The 22,369-nt window shown below is 41.8% G+C and overlaps 1 protein-coding gene across 1 annotated transcript in view; it reads right to left on the reverse strand.

Annotated features, from left to right (window-relative positions):
• Positions 1 to 21,991: 21,991 nt before the first annotated feature.
• Positions 21,992 to 22,369, reverse strand: part of C9 (complement C9) — a 47,134-nt gene continuing 46,756 nt past the window's right edge. The window contains exon 11 of the mRNA XM_055146353.1: positions 21,992 to 22,341. The gene's annotated coding sequence lies outside the window, so the exon portion shown is untranslated. The remainder of the gene's footprint in view (positions 22,342 to 22,369) is intronic.

Raw genomic sequence — 22,369 nt, forward strand, 5'->3', positions numbered from 1 at the left:
CCCAGCTGTCAAATGGACCCCAATGCAACCAACCAGGTCTTGACAGATTTTCAAGTCCATTCCCTTCAAATTCCTATTCTTCTCGAACTGGGTTCCGTTCAAATTTGGGGACACGCTTGGAAGAGCAGGAGACATAAAGTTCTACACCTAAGTCCCAGGCCACACTCACGGTTGTATGTAGGGCTTGGTGGCAGCAAAGATGGGCCGTCCTTCCTCATCTCCCCACCCACTTGGGGGTCCTGGCTGTCACGCCCACGATCTGCCTTCCGGGGGGCATCTCAGCATCAATGGCCTTGATCCAGAGACTCCCAAATGAATCTCAAAATGGATTACCTCTGTACAGGGATGTCTCTGGACCCCAACCATTTACAATTTTAGAATCCAGAAGCTCTCATGATATTCATAATAAGCAATAGTAAATAAAGTATCTAGCATCTGCCCCTGGCAGGCAGGCTAGAGTGGTGCTGGGAAAATTCAAAATGGTGGTGGCGGGAAGGTGTAATGGTGGTGGGATAGGTGTTGAAATATTGAATATAACCAATGTGAACACCATTGAAACACATTGAACAATGTGAAAATAAAATTTAAAAAAATAGGTTGTAGGGCTCCGAGGCACGTCACTGAAGTAAGCCTGATCTCAGAGTGAAATGGGATCCTGGCACAAACTCTTTGCTGAGAGCCTCCATGAACTGCCATGGTGGGCAAATAAAATATTGTCTTGTTATAGCCTTCAAGATCAAGCTACTACATGGTCACTGCGTGTCTCTAGGCGCCACTTCCTGCTGCACCTCTGAAACTGTCCAGGTCTTTTGGCAGATCCAGGATCTCCCCTGCTGCCAGTCTTGCACCCCCACTATTTCCTCTGCTTGAAGTGGTTTCTACCATCATCACTCCCATGCCCAGCTCCATCTCACTCTTGGGTTGAGCAATACTCTTCCTACCCACCAGCACCCCATCCTACCTCCAGATTTCGATTTAGCTGGTCTCAGTTGGCACCTCAAGAACTGAAAGCTTTCTAAGCTGCTCAAGTGATTCTTAATATACGGGCCAGAGTTGAAAACCACTGATTTAGTTTCTGCATCACCTTCTCAGAGACCTGCACCCCATCAAAAGAGGAGCATCTGCTTAACTATTTTATCTCAGCTTTGTGCTTTAAGTATTTGTTTCTTTCTCGTTTGCTTTTCTTTTCTTTTTTCTGCCTGATCTTTCTCTACTTCATTTATTTATTTATTTATTTATTTATTTATTTATTTATTTATTTATTTATTTTTGTATTGCATAACCATGTGGAAAATAACAATGCTTTCAGGCTTAAGTCTCAGTTATACAATGCTGAAAAAACCATCCCTTCACCAGTGCGCATATTCCACCACCAAAAAAAACCCCAGCATACCTCCCATACCCTCCCTGCCAGTTACACAGTTACACATTATTGTTAGGAGTTCCCCACTAGAGTCAGACCTGCTGTGAAGAGAAATGAGGTCGTGCGGCCGCAATAGCGGTCATGCGTGGTTTGCTTTTCATCTCTTGCTTTCACAGGGTTTTCCAGGAGCTGAGAAGAATGGCACCACCACCAGCTGGAAATGCAGGAGCAAAGTAGGTGCCTGGTTCATTGGGACTTAGATTCATCCTCCAGGTAATTTAAGTTTATCCTAAATATTGAAACTCTCCAGTAAGTGGAAGCTGCAGGAAGTGATACCAGAGACCCCCCCCCCCCCCCAGTGAAGACCTGGATTAAAAAATTAAGCAAGCAAACAAGCCAAATTCTTCTGGGAAGGGATTTCTGGGGATAGTGTCCCTGGGACTGGAGAGATAGTACAGTGGGTAGGGTGTTTGCCTTGCAAGTGGCTGAGTCGGGTTTGGTTCCTGGCATCTCATATGGTCCTGCGAGCACTGACAGGAGTGATCCCTGAGCACAGAGTTAGGAACAACCCTGAACATCACCTGGTGTTGCCCTCAAAGGAAAAAAAACACACACAACAAAGCAGTGTTCCTCATCTTGTCCTTCCCTAAAAGTGTGTCACAGGACTTAGAACATATGAGTTGAGTTCTGATGTCTCGGATGACCAGGTCACAAGAGAATTACTGACCATGTTGGCATCCACCAGCCTGCAACTAGCCCTTGAGAACTGAAAGTTCTCTTCCTGCTTCTTTGACTGTATAAACAGCTTTTCATGGGCTTGGGGGCAAGGATGGTTATGGAGGCTGTGGGTTTGTCATTGTCCAACTTACCCCCTTGATACTAATGGTGCTCTTCCTTCCCTCCCCACCTTGTCTCTCAATTGATTGGTCCCTCGAATGGCAGCAGAACAGGACTTTCCCTCTTAGAGATGGAAGAAACCTCATGTGTTGTGCACCCTGTATTCTCATCTAGCAGAACCCCAGCATGGAGTAGGGGCTGAGCCATCCTGTATTGAATCCCCACGGCATAGCACATTTCTTTTGTCAGTAGCTCGTGAGTGAACTGAATGAAAGGAGTAAATCAAGCAACCTTCCTTCTCCCCAACATTGTTAAATTCCTTTCTTGTAATTTCTAATGGTTGTTCATTAAAAAAAATGGTTTTTTTAGAACCTCAAGAAGCCTAGCCTTATAAAATTATGTTTAATGCTGATTGGATAGTCCTTCGTGTTTTTCAGAAAATATTACAAATTGAAACTTACCTAAAAATACTTATGTCAACAGATATCATTCAATTATTTCTGTTTTAGGACAATGGAATAGCTGAAGTTAAAGTCCATTTTAGCAGAGGCAGATAATTGAGAGGTAGAATCCTGTGTGCTCTTGAGATGTGGGATATATTATCCAGAGGGAACAGCTAGATTAATGCTGTGCTCTAGGAAGCAGTGTGGGAGAGGGCCAGAGGGACCTGACCGAGAGCCCCCAGACATCACATGAAGACTGTGCCTGGATCCAGCCTCCAACCATGTGCCTAAAACCCACAGATTTTATTAATTAATTAATTACTAATAATTTTTTTCTTATTGAATCACCATGAGATGCCTCATTACAAAGCTGTTCATGATTGGGTTTTAATCATACAGCATTCCAACACCCTTCCCTCCACCAGTGTACATTTCCCACCATCAATGTCCCCAGTTTCCCTCCCACCCCTAGTTTCTCTCCCCCTCTCTAGCAGACACTTTTTTTTTTTTTTTATGATTACCATCATTGCTTTATTTTTTTTTTAAATTTATTTATTTTTAATTAGAGAATCACCGTGAGGGTACAGTTACAGATTTATACACTTTTGTGCTTATACTTCCCTCATACAAAGTTTGGGAACCCATCCCTTCACCAGTGCCCATTCTCCACCACCCGTAAACCCAGTGTCCCTCCCACCCTCCCCAATCCCATCTCCCCCCCACCCCACCCTGCCACTGTGGCAAGGCATTCCCTTCTGTTTTCTCTCTCTAATTAGCTGTTGTGGTTTGCAATAAAGGTGTTGAGTGGCCGCTGTGCTCAGTCTCTAGCCCTCATTCAGCCCGCAACTCCCTTCCCCCACATGGCCTTCGACTACAATGTAGTTGGTGATCGCTTCTCTGAGTTGACCTTTCCCCGGAACGTGAGGCCAGCCTCGAAGCCATGGAGTCAACCTCCTGGTACTTATTTCTACAGTTCTTGGGTGTTAGTCTCCCACTCTGTTATTCTATATACCATAGATGAGTGCAATCTTTCTATGTCTGTCTCTCTCTTTCTGACTCATTTCACTCAGCATGAAACTTTTCATGCCCATCCACTTGACTACAAAATTCTTGACCTCCTTTTTTCTAACAGCTGCATAGTATTCCATTGTATAGATGTACCAAAGTTTCCTCAACCAGTCATCCGTTCTGGGGCATTCGGGTTTTTTCCAGATTCTGGCTATTGTAAACAGTGCTAGCAGACACTTTTCTTCTCGTTCTCTCTCTCTTGCTCTCTCACTCTCTTTCTCTCTCCCTTTCTTTCTCTTTCTTTCTCTTTCTCCTCCTTCTCCGTCTCCCTTCTCTCTCTCTCTCTCTCTCTCTCTCTCTCTCTCTAAAACCCACCAATTTAATAGCATTTGCTTCTCATCGTAAAACTCATGTACCTCATTCCCACCAGGTCCTAATCACCACTTGGCTCTGACAGGGTTTTATTTTCTGCTAACTGCCCCAGTCACCCCAGTAACAACCCTTCAGGGGAGCTTGCTTTGGAGGAGAGGAATATTTGATCACTTCATTCGCCACCCCTCTACCACCATTCTGAGTTCTGGGGTGGAGAAGCCCATCTCAGAGTCCTCAAAATTTCAGTAAAGAAAGCATTTTGAGACTATAACAACGTGAGGGCTCTAGAGATAGCACAGGGTTAAGGCATGTGCTCTGTGTTCTCTGGCCTCTGATTGTTCTCAAGGACCACATACGGTCCCCTGGGGACTGCCAGGAGTGAATCCTGAGCACCACCAGGTGTGGTCTCATCTCCTCACCCCTCTAAACAAACAAATAAAATTCTGACTATCTATAAGGCAGTCACAGGAACATCTAGGCCCGATTATTCCCAGATCTAACAAGTCTGGTCCTTGTCCTGCTGAAAGCACTTTCGACCACTTAAAGACCAGTCCAGTTTTGGGTATTGTTGCACCAACCCACTATTTTCCCACTGGACCTACTTTTTCTCAGAGACACTATAACACAGATAAGATCAGGCTCTGAAAGCAGACGGATTTGGTGCTCACATTTAAGTTCCAGTACTTAGTAGCCATGAGACTAAGACCAAGTGACCTACCTTTTCCATGTCTTGGTATACTCAGCTAGAAAACTGGGGGTAGCAGAAATATTCTGTAAGTGTTGTCAGGGAGTTTAGTGAGATAGTCTGTGTCAGAGCTGACAGATGCTAATTCCCAGTAGCTTTCTCCTGTGTTCACTGGGAGTCTCTATGCTTCTTAGCACATTATTTATTTATGGTAAGGTTGGAGGGGAGGTGATAGTCAAAATACATCCAGACCCAGGTTGGTCCCTGCACTATAATGCACTGTAGCACTGTCATCTCATTGTTCATTGATTTGCTCCAGTGGGCACCAGTAATGTCTCCACCGTGAGACTTGTTGTTACTGTTTTTGGCATATTGATTATGCCATGGGTAGCTTGCTAGGCTCTGCTGTGTGGGCGGTACACTCTCGGCAGCCAGCCGGGCTCTCCGAGAGAGGGACGGAGGAATCCAACCCAGGTTGGCTGAGTGCAAGGCAAACGCCCTACCTGCTGTGCTATTGTTCTAGCCCCCTGCACTATAATAGGTGCCTTTAATTGAAACCTTATTTATCTTTACAATAGCACTGTGGAATAGTTACCACCATTGTCAATATCATCAGGGAAAAGGAAAGTGAGTTTAACTGATTTAGGAATAAACAGGCATAGAAAGGATAACAGTTTTGTCAATGGTGCTGTTTATTAGGTATCCCATGGAGAAAAAGTAGAATTGTTTTTCCTCCTTTAATATGGTATGTGGCTTTCTGCAATAGGTCACACAGTGTCAGGGGTAATGTTGAGGCAAGGGAAATTAAGCAAAACCAACTTCCTCATTAAGTATATCCTTGATATTAGTCTATAAAGAACACTACAAAGAACTGCATGTTGGTATCATATTTGAGACTGGGACATTTATTTGCCAGGCCTATTTTATCATAAGCAGTGTTAAACTATTTTGTTGATTGAGAAGGTATCTTGTATTATAAGTCTTTGATGATTTACTTGCGAAAAATAATCAGGTAATGATAATAAAACAAACACACCTTGTGACAGTTTTGTCTCTTCCACCATAAGAAAAAATAAACTAATAACTCAAATCTCCAATTCTGTTGAAGCAATTAAAATTAATTTTGGGATTAAGGTGATTGATCCTAAATTACTCAAGATATTTTTGCTGAAATAAGATAAGAAAGTGTTCATACAGAGTGTGGTATCACTATAAAAATTATATTTATAAAGTGTATTTTAAGATGATAATATTCTGAAAAGGCTGTACTAACGTAATAATAGTCCCCTAAGTGATAGAACTGAAGAAAATACATATTGTTTTATTTCTTTCTATATTCTGAAGAAAATGTCTTTGCTAATGTTTTACTTTCACTATAAAAATGTAGTAATATTGTCAAAAACATTGCTAGAGCCAGAGAGTGCAGTGGATAAAGCTCTTGTGTGTATGTTGCCTAGGTTCATGGTTCAATCCCCAGTGTCATTACATGCGGTATCTCGAACCTCTCAGAAGTCATCCCTGAATGCAAAGTGGGAGTAAGCCCTAAGCATTACCAACTGTGGCCCCAAGTCTCAAAACAAACAGACAAAAACCAAAAGCATTTTTTATGTATTATACCAAGCATACATGGACTAGAGCGATAGCACAGCGGGTAGGGCGTTTTTGCCTTGTACGCGACTGACTGATTGACCCAGGTTTGATTCCTCTGTCCCTCTCGGAGAGCTCGGCAAGCTACCGAGAATATCCCACCTGCATGGCAGAACCTGGCAAGCTCCCTGTGACATATTTGATATGCCAAAAACAATAACAACAAGTCTCACATTGGAGACTTTACTGGTGCCCGCTTGAGTAAATCGATGAACAGGGGGACGACAGTGCTACAGTGCTACCAAACACATACCATCCAGTTCAACTTTTTTTCTTGCTATTATCTCATTTTCTTCAGGAAAATCCAAGTAATTCTTTCTCTTCTTGTTCTTGGGCCATGCCCAGACATACTCAGGAATTACGCTCGTCTCTATAACTCAGGGATTGTTTTAAGTGATGCTCAGGGAACCTCCTGGGGTGTTGGGGTTGTCCAGTCCAGGTTGGCAGTGTGCAAGGTAAGTACTCTACCTGCTGTACTAACTCTCAAGCTCTCAAGTGAAAAAATTAAGCCTTAGTTTAATGAATTGAAGAGAATTCAGCAATCAAGGGCAATTGGTTCAAAGCACTGTAGAGTTAAAGACTCAATATAAACCACTCCGAGACTTTGCCGAGGACAAACCTTTGTGTCCAGCTGAGGCTGTGGGACGGGTGTGAGCTCTCATCGCCCTCACACCCTCCTACATCCTCTCCCCTGTGGACTGGGCAACTCTGACCCCAATTCACCTCTGTGCACTTCCTCTCCCCACCCAGGAGCAAGTTTGTAGTCTCACCTTGACAGCTTTATTCTAGTTCAAGAGCTTTCAAACTAGAAATATTCATCCCATGAAACCTATGTCTTCTCTATTCCAATTCCTGCAAACCATGCCCTAGACAACCGACAAAATACTGTAAGACTCAAGGTCTCAGTCCTTGTTTTTCTTTTTCTTTTTCCTTTCTTTTTTTTTCTTTTGGGGTCACACCTGGCAATGCACAGGGGTTACTCCTGGCTCTGCACTCAGGAATCACCCCTGGCAGTGCTCAGAGGACCATATGGGATGCTGGGAATCGAACTCGTGTCGGATGTGTGCAAGGTAAATGCCCTACCCGCTGTACTATTGCTCCAGCTCCTCAGTCCTTGTGTTTCTTAGGGCAGGGCAAAGGAGGGATCCTCCCATAATGACAGAAGGAAAAACGAATCATGTTTCTGGGAGCTGCAGGGCTGGGAAAGGGCTATAGGCTAGAAAATTGATTCCTTCTACACTCTTTAAATTATAGTACACTATATATAGTTTGCTATAAGTATATCACAAAATTTTACAGAACAACAATTTCTGGAAGCTAGCAGAATCTGCTATAGTTGAGCTACTTTACGGTGACACTAGTTGTTAGGGATGGCACAACTCACAACCTAACACACACTATCATCTGTGTGCTCTAAATAATAAAATAACATATCCCTAAGGTTTGAACTGTTTGTTTGCTTTCCTGAATTAAAACAATAAAGTGGATTTTTTCCTTAAATCAAAAGAGCTACTTTTACAAAATTCACTGCTTGTATTCAAGGTGGTACATGTCATCAGACATACCCAAAATATAATACAAGAATTCTCTTCTGGAACCCAAAATGCTCCTAACGAGCAACAACTATGTTGCTGGTCCTGGCAGCCAGATCATCCTAAAAGACAGTATCAAATAATACACATTTTCTTTCCATAAACATAGCCCTTCCTCTATTCTGAAGATTAGAATCAGAAAAAGAAGTATCCGCCCTTACAAGTCTCGCAGCTGGTATATTAAGAAGTCAGCAGCTTTCTTAGCACATGGAACAACCACGGAGCAAGCAGAAATCACCCGAGCTTGGAAGACCAGGCTGTGGCGTCCTGTCCCCTGCTCTACCTAGAAAACCAGAGTGGGGGGACAGGGGGTGGGAAAAGAGAGAGTCAAGTTGATTACTTACCATTTTGTTTGGAGTTGAGGTGCCTGGCACACAATGACCCGAAGATGCTGTAACTCTGACAGTGAATGCGCAAGTTAGCTTTGCAGCCCGTACTTCCTTTTTTGAACGGTGTGGTCTGTCCAGTTTCACACATTGATATGTAAGGTGGTATTTGCATATTATCTCGGCTGTCAGAGCATTTGTATAACTGGGCAGGTTTATTCAGTTACTACACCTTAGCAATATGAGCACAGGTACAGGGGAAGCTTTGAAGTCTAAAAAATTGATAGGGAATTTAAAGGGAAAAAAATGCCTGTGCATTAAGCTCAGCATGAAGTATTAACTTGTTTCAAATAAAATCTGTATTTGTGGGATGGAATGATAGTACAGTGGGTAGGGTGTTTGCCTTGCAAGCGGCCAACCTGGGTTTGATTCCTAGCATCCCATATGGTCCTCTGAGCACTACCAGGAGTAATTCCTGAGTGCAGAGCCAGAAGTAACCCCTGTGCATTGCCAGGTGTAACCTCCCCCCAAAAATCTGTATTTATTAATCAATCCATTTGCCTCTGTAAGTATGTATGCATATTTGTATGTATCTACTTATTTATCTATTTACCTTCTTATTTGTTTGCTTGTCTGTTTCTGTTTTGGGGGAGGGGGCACACCTAGCTATGCTCAGGATTTAATCCTGGCTCAGGGATCACTCCTGTGGTGCTAGGGATTGAGTCCCTACTTGAGTACATGCAAGGCAAGCAGCTACCCCTACACTATCTATCCTTATCATTTATCTGCCATGTATCTACAAATGAAATACTCACTCAAAAATGTTAGCAGTGATTCACTGAAGTGAAAGTCTTATCACAAATAATTATTGTTTTGTTTTGTGCTGGGCTTTGATACTTTTTTAAAAATTTTTGAGCACTAGTTGGAAATAAACATAATACTAAAAAGAATAAAAGATCATGAAAATGCTAATCAACAGTGTCAAAAATATATCGTACAGTGGGTAGGGCAACATGGCCAACCCGGATTTGATTCTTCCGTCCCTCTCAGAGAGCCCGGCAAGCAACCTAAGAGTATCCCACCCGCACGGCAGAGCCTGGCAAGCTACCTGTGGCGTATTCGATATTCCAAAAACAGTAACAACAAGTCTCACAATGGAGACGTTACTGGTGCCTGCTTGAGCAAATCGATGAACAATAGAAGGACAGTGTTACAGTGCTACAGTCAATATTTAAGTGGTAGAAACAATTATAAGTTTATCATAGGCTTCTATTTATTTCATTAAAAAAAGTAAGGCATATTAGGCTGGAAAGACAGTGGGTAGGGCACTTGCTTTGCATGTGGCTGCCTTGTTTTGACTGATCCCAGACACCAGACACCACATAGAGTCCTCTCCCCAACCCTCATGCTTTTCAGGAGTGATCCCTGGGCAAAGAACCAGGAGTAAGTCATGAGTACAGTTTGGTGTGGCCCAAAACAAGCAAAAGAAAAATCCACTAAAATGCACCCCAAGCATAAAGGATATGTTGGTACATGGTCCCACAATCACCACAGAAAGTGACTCCTGAGCACTTAGCTAGAAGCAGCCCCTGAGCTCCTGCTGGGTATGGCCCCAAACCAAATACATATATTATTTATGTTAATCTAGGTTCATGTGTTGTGTTTATTCTTTTTGTTTGGTTTAGGTAACATTTATTGACATCAAATGACTTACACTGGTACAGTAGATAACACGATGAATTTAGTTGAAGACATGGTTCTTGAGCCCTAGTAGTTGATTTCCTAAGATTTCTATGAAACACTTCTCTGAATACATTCTGGGCCCTATTATTTGAAGTTTGTTCTTATTTTGGTTTGGGCTATACCTGTCAGTGCTCAGGCCTTACTCCTGCTCTGTGCTCACAGGTAAACTCCTACGGTTCTCTGGAGACCATCTGTAGCGCTGGGGACTCAACCAGAGTTGGAAGGATTTAAGGCAAACGCCTTAAAATCACACGCATTAAATCACCAGGGAACTTTTTAACCATCTGGTTCCTGGCCGGAGTCTAATAGTACTGGGGTTAAGTGCTGCCATGCTGCCAACCCTACTTGGATTCTGATCCCCAAGCACCGCCAAGAGTCACTTGAGGGCACAGAGCCAGGAACAGACCCTGAGCACTGTCAGGTATGGCTCAAATACCAAACAAACCAAAAACTATCTCCAGTTCTCAGGACGCATCAGGCCACTAAATTAAAACATTTAGGTTTGAGACCCAGGTATCAGTTTGTTTTAAACTCCCCAGGTGTTTCCAAGGTACAGGCCCATTTTCTGGAAGGAGGAATGAGTAACTCATACATGGAAGGTGGTGAACAGACCACCAGACAAGTTTTGTAGGGGGAAATAATCCTGGCCCTCTGATACTGTTCACGACTGAGTTTATTAATATATTTCACCACATGCTAAATAATAATGACCTATTCTTAGTCATCTGTGGTTTTCTCTTTATACTAGTAACTTGGATAATGATTGTTCAATAGGGGGGCTGGAGCTATAGTACAATGGATAGAGCACTTCTCTTATATGTGGCTGACCCAGGTTCAATCCTGGGCATCCTGTATGATCCATGGTGCACTGCCAGGAGCAATTTCTGAGTTCTGAGCTTAGAGTAACCCCTGAGCATTGCTGGATGTGGTCCAAAAACGACAACAAAATTGTTCAACAGAAGTCTAACTATTTTATTTACTAATTTGGTTAATATAACTTTGAATTTCAGCTCATTCACTTGAATTCCAGTCAATTTAAGCTTAGTTTTCAATGTAGGTTAAGGTAATTCTTAGTTGTTATTGAATCAAATTCAGCAGTCATTAAAAACGTGTTTAAGAGAAGTTCTTTTGTTTATGTGCTTTTTTTCCCCTTGTGACTAAGAAAAGCAGTTAACAGCTGAGATTCTGAACCATACTACATGATCTATCAAGCAATGTATTTTTTGTTGGGGGGGAATAAACACTTAACTTTAAAAAAACATATTTTACGGGAACTGGAGCAATAGCACAGTGGGTAGGGCATTTGCCTTGCATGCGCCCTACCGGGTTCGATTCCCAGCATCCCATATGGTCCCCTGAACAACACCAGGGGTGATTCCTGAGTGCAGAACCATGAGTGACCCCTGTGCATCACCAGGTGTGACCCCAAAAAGCAAAAAAAACCCCAAAAACCATATTCTAAATATCATATGAGTACACTTCCTTTAAGTACACTTACATTAAGTCCGGAAGTTCCAGAGCAGGAAGATAAAACAGGAAATGCAGTAAAAATGTCAGACAATACTGTGTTGCAATCTATAATGCCCCAAAGTAGAGAGAGTATGGGGAATATTGTCTGCCATGGAGGCAGGGGATGGGTGAGAAAGGGGGGTATACTGGGGATTTTGGTGGAGGGGAATGTGCACTGGCAGAGGGATGGGTGTTTGATCATTGTGTGATTGTAACCCAAACATGAAAGCTTATAACTATCTCACAGTGATTCCAAAAAAAAAAAAAAATGACAGACAGTATAGTGATACAATCTCTTTTCTTTCTCTGGTGGTTTTTAGGCCACACTAGGTAGGTGGTGCTCAAGGCTTGCTCTTGCCTCTGCCCTGCACTCAGGGATTACTCCAGGTGGGGCTTGAGTGACCGTCTGGAGTGCTACAGATAAAATCTGGGTCTGCTCAGGTAAGGCAAGCAAGCTACTGTATTTTCTCTCAAACCTGGTGATACCATCATAGGAAGAAAAGTTATATTTTTTGTGTTCTAGGCCCTGTTAATATTCCTACTGGGAGAAAAGGGAGAATGCAATAGTGGTTGTAATTATTTGAATCTTGGGGGACATATTCTCTTTCCAGGAATTTGCATTTTATTATTTTTTAATTTTTTTCTTTTGGGGTCACACCCAGTGATGCACAGGGGTTACTCCAGGCTCTGCACTCGGGAATCACTCCTGGTGGTGCTCGTCAGACCATATGGGGTGCTGGGAATACAACCCGGGTCGGCCGCGTGCAAGGCAAACACTCTACCAGCTGTGCTATCTCTCCAGCCCCGAATTTGCATTTTGATACCATATTAGGCTAGGCTATGTTAGAGTGAGTCAGCCTCTTGGGTGCTCTCTAGAGTCACTGATAGATAGACACTGTGAGGTCTAGACTAACTTGGTGGCTTGCCCATACCAGCTTAATTTTTAAAGTATACTGTGAACGTTGATAGAGGTAAGTACACACACACACACACACACACACACACACACACACACACACACACTCTTAAGGGAACATGAATTACTGATCATTTGAAAACATTGTCAGTATTGTGGCCAGAGGGATAGCACAGTGGGTAGGGTATTTGCCTTGCATGTGGTAGATCAGGGTTCAATCCCCGGCATCCCATATGGTACCCCAAGCATTTCCAGGAGTAATTCCTAAGTGCAAAGCTAGGAATAACCCCTGAACATTGCTGGGTGTGATAAAGAAAGAAAGAAAGAAAGAAAGAAAGAAAGAAAGAAAGAAAGAAAGAAAGAAAGAAAGAAAGAAAGAAAGAAAGGAAGGAAGGAAGGAAGGAAGGAAGGAAGGAAGGAAGGAAGGAAGGAAGGAAGAAAGAAAGAAAGAAAGAAAGAAAGAAAGAAAGAAAGAAAGAAAGAAAGAAAGAAAGAAAGAAAGAGAGAAAGAAAGAGCATTGTCAGAGTTGTACATATCAGGTTTTAAAGCATGGCTAAACATCTCCAAAAAATTGGGGGATGAGATGAACAGAAACTTCCTCAAGTAAGGCATAGAGGTAACCAAAGGTATGTGAATAATTCTCCACATAATTTATCATCAGGGAAATGCAAATAAAAAACAACAATGAGATAATATCTCACACCAGTGAGACTGGCACACATCACAAAGAACAAAATAACCCCAGTGTTTGTGTGGAAATGAGGAAAAAGACACCCTCATTCACTGCTGATGGGAATGTTGATTGGTTCAGTTTCATTGGAAAGCCCTATAGATACTCCTTAAACAAAATAGGAATTGAGATTGAATGAAACCAAGAATTCCATTTCTTGGCATCAATTCCAAAGGCCCCAAAACTCTATTCAGTAAAGACATATTTTACTTTTATGTTCATTATAGTCCACTCGGGTTCGATTCCCCAGCATCCCATATGGTCCCCTAAGCACTGCCAAGGGTAATTCCTGAATACATGAGCCAGGAGTAACCCCTATGCATTGCCGGGTGTGACCCAAAAAGCAAAAAAAAAAAAAAAAAAAAAGAAAGAAAAAAATAAAAAAATGAAATCATGCAAATTATGCAATTTGCTGTTACATGGAGAGCATTTGGAGAATATCTTGCTAAGTAAAGTCGTTAAGAGAGAAACAGATACAGATTGATCTATCTCATATGCGGGATATAAAGAAACATAGTAGGGAAATAACAAGTACCCAAAGGCCACAGAAACTGAGAACTAGTCTTCAATAGGAGGCTTGCCACAAGGGTGATGGGGGTCACTGGGACAACAGTGGAAGGAAGCAGACACTATGGTGGAGGGCGCTGTGCTGGGATGTTTTTTGTCTGAATCTTATCAAGAACAGTTCTGCAAACCATAATGTCTAAAATAAAATCTTACAAAGATTATTAATTAATTAGTATAGTGGGTTGGAAATGCTTTCTAAGTGATGAGTCATAGAGGAAGAAACACATGATCAGTTATGGTGAGCACTTAACACTAAACACTACTGAACATGACCCCTAAGAGAAGAGAACAGAGGAAGGTGGAGTCTCACTTCCTCCAGCAAGCCTATGTACTGTTTGCTCTCTGCTCTCCTTTTCATTTTTTATTTTTTTTTAATTTATTTATTTATTTTGCTTTTTGGATCACACCTGGCAATGCACAGGGGTTACTCCTGGCTCTGCACTTAGGAATCACCCCTGGCGGTGCTCAGGGGACCATATGGGATGCTGGGAATTGAACCCGGGTTGGCTGCGTGCAAGGCAAATGCCCTACCCGCTGTGCTATTGCTCTAGGCCCATCTCTGCTCTCCTTTTCAGCTTAACAAATGTATCGTGATATGAAGCACTTTGATATGTTTGCCTCTTATGGTTCTCCTGTTGTCTTTGGCTTGACAACCCAACTAGATTTGATACTCCTCTAAGATGAATTAATTTTCCTATTTCCTCCAGTACTTAAGACAGTAGTTTTTAATTTTAATATTTTGGTTTCTGGATGGACTGGAGCAATAGCACAGCAGGTAGGGCGTTTACCTTGCATGTGGCCAACCTGGGTTTGATTCCTTTATCCCTCTCGGAGAGCCGGGCAAGCTACGGAGAGTATCCCGCCCACACAGTAGAGCCTGACAAGCTACCCATGGCATATTGCATACCCATTCAATATGCCAAAAAACAATAACAAGTCTCACAATGGAGACATTACTGGTGCCCGCTCGAGCAAATCAATGAACAACGGGACAAGAGTGCTACAGACAGTGGTTTCTAGAGCACACTTGGTTCTGTTCAAGGATTACTCCTGGCTCTGAGGTCTGGGAATCACTCCTGGTAGGACTCTGAGAGCTATATGGGGCTTTGGGAATTGGATTTGGGTCGGTTGCATGAGCAAAGCAAATGCCCTACCTGCTGTACTCTCTCCCCAGACCCTAGATTTTAATTTTTAGATCCGTCTCGGTATCATATTTCTTTCCTGTTCCTTTCAGAATTTGATGGGTGCAATAAACACTTTGCACATTTATTCTATTTGGATAGTCTATTTTGAAGTCCATCATTTATGGGAAACTGTAGGAGAAATCTTGGCTCAAATGTTGCCAGATATGAGGAGGTGAGGGATACGTTACTGATCTCCGATGATGGAGCTAAAGCACAGGCATGTTAAGGGACCCTTCAAGTTTCCAGAGAAGGATATTGGTCAGCTAAGACATACTTGTCTTTTTTTTTTTTTTTTTAAATCAACATGCCTGCTAGCAAAGAACTACTCAAACTCACAAAATAGACTCGTAAAAGTACCAGGAAATTCTAGTCTCCCTGTTGGGCTAGATATGGACTAGCAGCTGGAAAGAAGGAAAACAGGATAAGAATAGGCGTGGTCAAAAAGGCTGGGGCTGAGGAAGCAGGCAGTCCCTTGATTGGGGCTTGTTTCTCTTTCACTTTTTGTTTTAAAAACAAAATGGATTTTTTTTCACCCAAGTATTTTTTTCCACCCTTGTATTTTTAATAAAAGAGCTTCAATAGTCCAGAAGAATAACTTGTCAAGTTCAGTAAAAAAATGAACTGATCTTCCACTAGCGAGTTTTAGATTGAAACTCAAGGACAGGAAACAATTTGTCTTTAGAGCTTAAACCTAATCCCAGAAAAATGTTTACTAAACTCTAAAAGAACTACTGAAATTGTTGGAGAAATCTGGCCAGAAACAGTACTCCTGAGAAGTCCAAAGGAGACAATCGAGTGTCACTGTGTGTGCAGACTCGACCCAACTGTCGCCAACATGGGACCATGAGCCTAGAAGAAGGTTCACGAAGAACTTTACAGGCTACATAGGCTATGTGTCTCTAGGGGAAATACTTTTCATTCAACACATACAGTGGTTGCTAACATACACAATACTTGGTACAATAAGTGATTAGTACAATTTGCTCTAAGTTGCACATAGACAGTTACTAATTGTTTTTGTGACCCTCACACAACCTGATCAGACTCTCTCCCTGGTTCTTCTTGTGCCTTTGTGATTTTCCCAACTCCTAGAATGGGTCGCTTAGAGCTCCTTCCTCTAATTTCCCCTCTTCTGCCTCTAATTTTCCCACTTCAAAATAGAACATTGGAGATAAAAATCAGAACTTTGCTTAAGGCTTTTGTCAAAACAACTTGGAGAGGAAGGTTAATAAAAAACATTTAAGGGTTAGAGAAGAACTCTATGTTGTATTTTAATTTACTTGTTACTTTTTGGGTGGTTTTAGATATAGTCTATATCTTACTCTAGAGTCTACAGGATCCACAGTGGAGGGAGTGAGAGGGAAGGGCACTGGGGAAGAGGTGAGAGCACTGGTGATGGGTGTGGTGTTGGAATTACGTGCATGAGAAACCACCATGGACAACATTGAAAACCACAACATTATTCCCAACAGAGGAAATGTGATAGGAACCCAAGTGTCCATAAGCAGAGGTACATTTAAAATACATTACACATACACCATAAAATATTATTCAACATAAAAAAATTCTTTGTTTTACATTGTTTTGGGTCCCAGGCCTGGTGCCACATGGGGGTACAGATTGAACCCAGTAAAATAAATCAGATGCAAAATGAGTAGAGTTCTATTAATCCATTTATACAGTGTATCTAAAATAGTCAAATTCAGGGATAGAAACTAGAATGATGACCAGTTCTGAGGAAATGAGGAATACAGAGCTATTGTTGAACAGGTCCAGAGTTTCAGTTTAGGATAATAACATTTTAGAGATGGATAGCAATGATAGTTGCACAATAATGCGAATATACTTAATGCTACTGGACTGTACCATTAAGTATGGTAGTTTTCATGCAACGTATATTTTGTCACAATACAAAATTACAACTCTAAAATTTTTATTGAGCCTATGATTTATTTAGAGAAGAGTACAAACCTCTGCTATTATATTCAGTTTTTAGGTGTAATCTTGGCCACTAAATGTCACAAATATTACAAACAAAATGAGAAGGGTTTTTAATCTACAGCCTTACAGCCATGCAGGAGAGCAATAGGAGAGCAACTACTATTTGTTGCTTGTTCCTTAGGTGCCAAAGTCAACATCATTCTAACAATTCTGTGAAGGAAATGGATATAATTGTTTCTGGAGATATCTTGGGTTCAGTACTTTTTGATTGTTTAGTGACTCATCTGTTATACAGTCAACATTCACTTCTCTTGAACCATTCAACTGATTTTTTTTTTTATCACAGTAGAGAATAATGAAATGAAAAGGGGGGAGGTGAAAAAGATGGGGATGACAGAAGCAAGCAGAGTAAGATATTTGTCCTGGAAATTATATGTGTTTATGTGTGAGTATGAGAGAGAGAAATCATTTACTTTAAATAAGCCAAGTTGAGGCTATTCTTTTATCCATCATTCATTGGGGCTGTTTTTCATAAACAACTTTTGGGAATCTACCCCAAGAGCTGCTATTTGTGGAGCTGTAGCAACAATATTAGTTGTTCATTGATTAGTGAATAACAATTAACTATCAATCCATGTATACAATGCATCTAAAATAGTCAAATTCATGGAGCTAGATATTAGACTGACAGGCAGGTCTGAGGAAGTAGGGAAGAAAGAGCTATTGCCTAACACGTACAGGGGTTCAATTAAGGATGATAAAGTCCTAGAGATGGATAGTGATGATAGTTGTACAATACTCTAAATGTCCTTAATGCTACTAAATTGTACCAATGGCAGCTGCTGCTGTGGAGTTGTAACCATAGTCTTGGCTCTAATCTTAGAGTCCCACTTGTTCACCATCTCTGGGTCTTGGGGAGACCGTGGCTCAGAGTCAGCATGAGGTTGCTGATCCTTCCCATAAAAGCTTAAAAGTCAGCAGTTCTAGCTTGATTGTCTCCCAGGTGATCCAAAGAATGACTAGGCAACCTGAGTTTTAAGTATCAAAAAAGAAAAAGTAAAAGAAAACTCTTTTTCCCCCATTAGTTCCAAGGGAACATGAATGCGTATATCCCACTTCTCCAATCCTTTGGAAAAGGTCAGGGTTCATACAATTTTCTGAACGTAGCCCCTGAACTTCAGAGGACTGTTCCCCATGTGTGCATGTCTTTGAATCGCTTTGAGTCCATGTGAGTGCGGGTGGTAGTTACACTACACTCAGAAGATCATATTATCCCTTCCTCCAGAATCTGCTTTTCCCCAATGACAATCAGGCTCTGACATTTAATGGAAAGCAGCCAAGACATCTCATCTCCCTCAATTTTCCCTGTTGTCCAGTTTTCCCGTCTCACTCCTGTCTTGAGACTTTCTTTCCACGCTGATCCCTCCAGGGCAATTTCTGGTGTCTCAATGGTGCACCCTGCTGGAAACGCTCTGCCAGACACACCACCTTGGGAGGAAGCTGGAGAATCTACCTGCAGTGAACCTACATCGACCCCTGTTGCCAGTGAAGAGATCGTGATAAATCTCTGAGCTGACTCAAGGGTCTGCTCCAGGCTTAACTTTATTTTTCCTTGGCATTTGTGATTTGCAAGGGTGCAGAGAATTCCAGTGGTCACTAGAATGACTTTCCCTTGGCCAGATGTCCTATGTCAAAAACTCTCAACCAGTGCATTGTTAAAGAGCAGAGATCTGTGTTAGGATGGAATAAATACTAAATTCTTTCTGAAGTCTGATGACAGGGAACAGGAATGCTCTTGAACTTTCTTGGCTATTATATTTTTATAAAAGTTCCAGGTGATATAAAATACCTGTTACTTTTAGTTAAACAGTTCCATCTCATATCACCCCTCAGAGAAAAATTCAACGTGGTTGTTAGTACAGTGAATAAGGCATTTGCCTTGCATACAGTTGACTTGACTTCAATCCCTGACACCAATTATGGTTTCCTGAGAATCTCTAGGAGTCAGTATTGAGCACACTGGGTGTAAACCCAAAGAGAATAAGTAAGCAAATTTTATTGTGGACCCATTCAATAAATTTTACTTGCACTTCAAAGATTTTTGTAAATTACTATAATTAAAAAAATTAAATGGTTTGTCAACAACTCATTTATTATCGAGCAATCATTTGCATTTTGAGAATTGCTGGGAAAATGTACTTAAAATTGATCTATATATGCATGAAATCTTGGTTAATATCCAGGAAAATAATTATGGGGCCAGAGTAACAGTATAGCAGGTAGAGTGCATAACTTGCTTGTGACCAACTGAGGTTTGATGGCCAAGATCCCAAATGGTCTCTCAGCACTGCCAGGAGTGATTACTGAGCAATCTCCCGGTGTGGCCAAAAACAAACAAAACAATCAAGAAAAATAATCAATGGGTTGATATTATAATGTTGATTTTAATTATTTTTTGGGGGGTTAAGTATGTCTCTTTTTGTTTATTGGGCCTCTCTCTCTCTCTCTCTCTCTCTCTCTCTCTCTCACTTCTCTCTCTTTTTGAGGATTATCAAACCTTTTAGGAAATCTTCAGGCCTTAAGTACCACATTCTCTAAAGGATAAAATATAGCCCATTCCTTTAACCAGCTGCTTATTCGGGCAGACTTACCTTCTAAAATTTGTAAAGCTTAAAGGCAATAGCCACAGAAGCTGACTGGAGTGTTGAGGGGGATAGAAGGGAAACTGGGGACACTGGTGGAGGGTAGTGGACACTGGTGAAAGGATTGGTGATGGAACATTGTATGACTGAAATTCAACCATAAATATCTTTGTAGCTTTGTAATTAATGATGGTGATTCAATAAAATTAAAAAAAATAATGGCTAAAACTGGGAATTACACTGGATTTAAGATATTGCTGAACTCATTTTTTCTCAGTAAAGTATTATATATAGGATAACATTGGGTTTGTTTTTTCAGCCTTGCCACAGGGAACTTAGTTTACCTTAAAGAAATGTCCTTTCAGTATGGACACAGGAAGACAGTTAATATTATGCTCTTGTAACTTGGGAGCAGATTGACTCCAATAATACTTACTCTTGGGCATCTGCTTTCTCAATTCAGTTGCCCTGAATTTCTAGCACCCCAAAAGCAGGGTGCCGAAGAGGGATGGAATGGACCCAGGGCAAGCTGTGAGTTACCTGGGCATTGAAATGGGCCAGGCCAAAGAACCACAATACTAAACTATAAATTGAGAGCATGGTCATAGACAAATGCTGCCATGATCCGAAAGTAACGATGAGACTAGGACCCTGCTGGGGTTAGGAAGACTAACCTGGCCTGAAGACTGTGGTCTGGAATATACAGTGAGATGTCCTCAGAAAGAACCAAACTTTAAGTTTGATATATCTCTTATTGTGCTCATACAGAATAATATTGCTAGAAATATTTGAAGTAGATTTACTACAACTATTTAAGTGAATTACTAGCCGAGGAAGGAAGAAAGCAACACACCCTTGTTTGGATCCCACCCTTGAGCGGATCTCCTAGTAGTCTGGAATAATTTCCTTAGATGAGATTTTGTTAATCTCCTGGAGAAATGTTTTACCCTTCTTTGTTGATTTGTTAATGTTCAACCCACCTTTGTGTCACTACCCTCTATGATTGCTATATAAACCAATACTGTAACAGTAGTAAGGAGAGAGGCAAGACAGAAGCAGCAGAGAAGGCAGAGGTAAGACAGAAACAAGGAGAAGAGACAAAGAGGAGAGAAGACACAGAGGCAAGACAGAAGACAGGCCCTCCCACCGCTGCCAAGATGTGACCCCGGGGCCCGCACGCGCGTGCCGCCCCTCCGCAGCTGCACGAGCGTGAATCCAGACCCAGCTGAATCAACTTCAACACGGGCAGCTCCTGGCAGATTGTCTCCAGCCAGAGAACTAAGCCGCGACCCAATGCCCGCCCAGGAGGGGAAAGGTATTTCTCTCTCTCGCCTGTCCCTTCCCGGGGATGAAGGGCGTGGGGACCGCCATATTATGACGACCACAGATGGGGTTTACAAGCTTGCAACGTTCGAATATCTGAAAGAAATCTCCCTGGACTTCGTTGTTAAAGTACAGAAATACAAAACCACGCGGTCTCGGACCTCATTTCTCTTCACAACAGGTCTGACTCTAGTGGGGTGCTCCTAATAATAATGGTGAGGTTTGTGTTGAAATATTGAATGTAACCAAAGTAAATAGAAAGTAAAGTGAAATTTATCAGTTACAAGGCGGGGGGGGGGTGTGGGGGGGTGGGTGGGATGGGAGGTGTACTGTGTTTTTTTTTTTTTTTTTTGTCTTCGGTGGTGGGATATGGGTACTGGTGAAGGGATGGTTGTTTCACCATTGTATGACTAAGACTTAAGCCTGAAAGCATTGTAACTTTCCACATGGTGATTCAATAAAATAAAATTAAAAAAAAAAGACAGAAGACAGGAGAAGACACAGAAGTGGAGAGAGAAGACACGGAAGCAAGAGAGAAGACACAAAAGCAGAGACAGACAGGGTCAGAAGAGACCAGAGGAGAGACTACAGAGACAGAGACAGAGATAGAGAGACAGACAGAAAAGAGCACAGTGGCACACACAGAAGCAGAGCACAAGGAGGAGCCATCCCATTCCGGTCCATACACAGTGGCTCGAGAGCACAGAACGCAAGCGGCGAGAAGAGAGAGAGAGAGAGAGAGAGAGAGAGAGAGAGAGAGAGAGAGAGAGAGAGAGAGAGAGAGAGCTGCCTCGAGAGCCTGTAAACAGCACAACACACATCACATCACACCCTCCCGCGTGCGTCTTTATGTTTTTTTATAAAATGTGATTGAATAGAGGTAATTTCACATGATTTATGCTGATAGCTTTTTGTTGCAAATACATATTTTCCTTGGAAATAGTGTCTTGAGCTGGAGAACTAAGACTAACAAGAGCAGAGTGTTGTGCCCGTGGTGGGTGCTCAGGATTTGCCAAATGAGTACATGCACGTATAGACGGATGACCAAACAAGGCGCAATTATGCAAACAAGAGCGAAGCCATACAGTCCAGACGTGGTAATGGAAATAGTGGAACATATTAATCATACAAAGCACTTTGGCACCGACTTTAAAGCCTTTTAACCAACGTTCTCTTTTTAATTTAATTTTGTTTTGTTAGGGAGAGATTGGCATTGCCTGTGGGAGAAAGCAGTGCTGGCATATTTCACTGCTGACTCTCCTCATTAGGGCAGAACAAATGAAAACATCATAGGAGCTTAAGGAGGAAAAGAAACATTCTGGATCTAGGAGAGAGGAGACTTCAGAGGCTGGTGAGATTTTCAGAAAAACCTTTTCTTTTTGCTTTTTCCTTTGGCAACAAGAATTATCTCAAGGGGCAGGATCATATACTGGGTGATCCAAGTGTGTTTTTTCCCCCTTTTATAGGATCCCAGGGAAGCCAACAGCTCTATTCTCCTCTTGGATTCGAATTCTAGAAAAAAAAAAAATAAAGCATGGTA

Source organism: Sorex araneus, chromosome 1, assembly GCF_027595985.1.
Source record: "Sorex araneus isolate mSorAra2 chromosome 1, mSorAra2.pri, whole genome shotgun sequence".
Lineage (NCBI taxonomy): Eukaryota > Metazoa > Chordata > Mammalia > Eulipotyphla > Soricidae > Sorex > Sorex araneus.